At 37.4% G+C, this 3,008-nt stretch overlaps 1 pseudogene; it reads right to left on the bottom strand.

The window, feature by feature from the left end:
* Positions 1-1,929: 1,929 nt before the first annotated feature.
* LOC115868829 lies at positions 1,930-2,025 on the bottom strand (annotated as a pseudogene).
* Positions 2,026-3,008: the final 983 nt, after the last annotated feature.

Below are 3,008 nucleotides of genomic sequence, written 5' to 3'. Positions count from 1 at the left end.
TTAAAGATTGTTTCATGCAACCTTCTATATCTATATTAAATTAACCATGGCCTCAGATTGTATCTTCAATTCTAGTTCATTGCCAAATGGACCAATCTGCACTTGATTATCTGTTAACCTACCACTCAAAGAGTAGTATTTATTTGTTTATTTTCATCATATATGTACAGCTGTATAAGGATTGTTAACCTGTACCCTTCTGAGAGACAACTTTATCCAGTAGAGTACAGTGTTTATGTGTTGTTCATTTGCATTTAGTCTTTCAAGTTTTATTAATTTCCAAAGTTACTTTAGCCAATAGAGTATTTCCCTGCTAAGTGGGATTGTCCCATGCATTTTAAATATATATAGATTATTTTTTATAACATTCTACCTTCTATCTTAGTATTTTTAAACCTCCTGAATAACTATTTAAATCACATATATTGTGGTTTACCCCTGCTATGGCAAAGCCATAGTGGTAAAGTGACAAATACATACTATAATCTTTCCATAAAGAATATATACACTCTCCCCATCCCCCTGGCCTCAGGAAATCCATTGTATTATACATTCTCCAATGTATAATCCCCACCATGAACTGCTGGCAACCACTGAGCTGTTTACCTTCTCTACATTTTTCTTTATCAGAATATACTATAATTATAATCATGCCATACATACCCTTCTCACATTCTCTTCTTTCACTTAGCAATACACATTTATCTTGTTACATCGATGGACCCAGGTTGAAGGAAGCCTGGGATGCAAGGGTCTTATGCACTCGGCTGTCACACGTGTTGTAATCCACACGGGGGTTCCCTATAAGAAAATCCTGGTGACCTGCCACCCAGGATTATAGGCGAACAATCTTAGGGGGGAATTCTGCTCTGTCACATAGGGGTTCTGTGAGTTTAAACAAAATTAACAGCACCTAACAGTCTTAATGCAATCAGTTATTATTGGCAGTTCAAACCAATCAGCCATTTTGTGGGCACAATATGAGGCTCTCTGATCTATCAAAGGTTTGCAAACACTCTGAAACTCCATAGAGAGTCTGAACGGGTAAAGATCAATTCAATGGCTGTGTATAACAGCATTTTTTTTTTTATTCATTCATCTATTGAAAAGCATGTTGATGACTTTCAGTCTGCGGTTATTATAAAAACAACATAAAAAACTCTGCTATAAACATTAAAGTATACATATTGTGTGGTCATGCTTTCAGACAAGTTCTGTAAATACCTAGGGATTGATTGATGGATTGCATTATAAGACTGTTCAACTTTGTAAGAAAATGTTGAACAGTCTTCCAAAGTGGTTGCAACATTTTTCATTTTTTCCAATAGTGAATAAGAGTTTCTGTTGCTCCTGCTCTTCACCAGCAACTAGTATGACCTACTCCATCCTCAGCTTTCAGCCATTTAAAGCACTTCAATAGATACCATCTTTTCATTTTCATAGATAGTTGTTTAAGACTAAACACTCAGCAGCAATGGGTTTAGGTTAGTTGGGCTAGTGATAAATGAGGACACTTGGTGGCTCAAGTTTAAGGTCTTGGATGCTAACTGAAATATTGGTTCAAATCAATACAGAGGCTGTAGGAGAAAGAACTGGTGATTGGCTTCTGCAAAGATCATAGGCAAGAAAACCCTCTAGGCAGTCCCACTCTGTTTTAGGAGGCTCCCATGGGTGGGAATCAACTCAAGGGCCCCCACCAGCACCAACAATGACATGTGATGCTCAGCGTATTGTCTGCTACTTCTTTTCATTTTGCATATCTTTTGTGGTAAGGCTCAAATGAAATATTCGTTTGACATTACTTTTTTTTCTTTTTAACATTTGTATCTGTTTTTGATAGTAGGTTAATTCTGCCCTCATAGAATAGATTAACAAGTGTTTCTTCTGATACTAGTTTCTGAACCTTTTTTTTTTCTCTTTTTTTTTTTTTAAAATATGGAACGCTTCACGTATTTGCATGTCATCCTTGCGCAGGGGCCAGGCTAATCTTCTCTGTATCGTCTGAACCTTTTTTTTGTGGTGTCATGTTAATCTGAATATTTCATGTAGATGCCAGAGACTACATTTCCCTACTGGCCTTCCTTTTGTCTTTGGGTGTTCTGTTCAGAGTTTATGACTTAGAGTTTTTTGGACTGTAATTCATTGTCATAAGGGCATACTTTGGTGACACTGTGAATCCATTTACAAAACAATAAAGTGAATATCCTAATAAAGGGAGTCACATATATTTTTTGGTTTTCTACTCTATATAAGGACTCCTGGTGGCTTAGTGGTTATACATTGAGCTGTGATCCACAAGGCCCATAGTTTAAGACTACCAACCACTCCACATGAGAAAATCAAGGCTTTCTACTCCTATAAATAATTACAGCCTTAGAAACTCACAAGGGCAACTCTACCCTGCCCAATAGAGTCATTATGCGCCACCATTGACTCAATGACAGTGAGTGGTTAAGTGCATATAAAAGTTATGTTTATAGTCTATTATAACCTCATAAGTATAAAACAGCTTTATGAAGAGTTTTGAGATATTATATTACCAAAATGAGACGATGCTGGCTAACATTGAGCCAAGAATCTATGGTGGCTCCTGGCTATTTCAAGTGTGCAGAGTAGAACTGCTGGATGGAATTTGAAAGGGCCCTTGACCTTTCAAAAGCAGATTGCAAGTCCTATCTCATGAAGTGCCTCTGAGGGGGTTTGAACAGCCACCTTTTGGGTTAGTTATTAGAGACTCCATTGATAGTGTAGAGAATGCATTTCATTTATAATCCTCTCCAAAAGTCAAACACACTGTCAGTGAATTGATTGTGGCTCAGAGCGACAGATTCGCACTGAGTAAGCCTCTGTGCCATGGTTTTGTTTTGCTGTTCACTTTAGATTTGCTCTACTTGACTCAGAAACCTCTATTGCCCTGGGAAGCTACTGGAAACTTGGATGGAAAGATACAATGCAACAAGGAAGTCCATAATTTCAAATATCTAAGTGTTTGGGAATTATCCGACGGT

Source organism: Echinops telfairi, unplaced genomic scaffold (genome assembly GCF_000313985.2).
Source record: "Echinops telfairi isolate 266 unplaced genomic scaffold, ASM31398v2 ScPeMD7_18;HRSCAF=68, whole genome shotgun sequence".
Taxonomy (NCBI): Eukaryota; Metazoa; Chordata; class Mammalia; order Afrosoricida; family Tenrecidae; genus Echinops; species Echinops telfairi.
The sequence above is the reverse complement of the archived record's forward strand: the minus strand, read 5'-3'. Positions and strand labels throughout refer to the sequence as shown.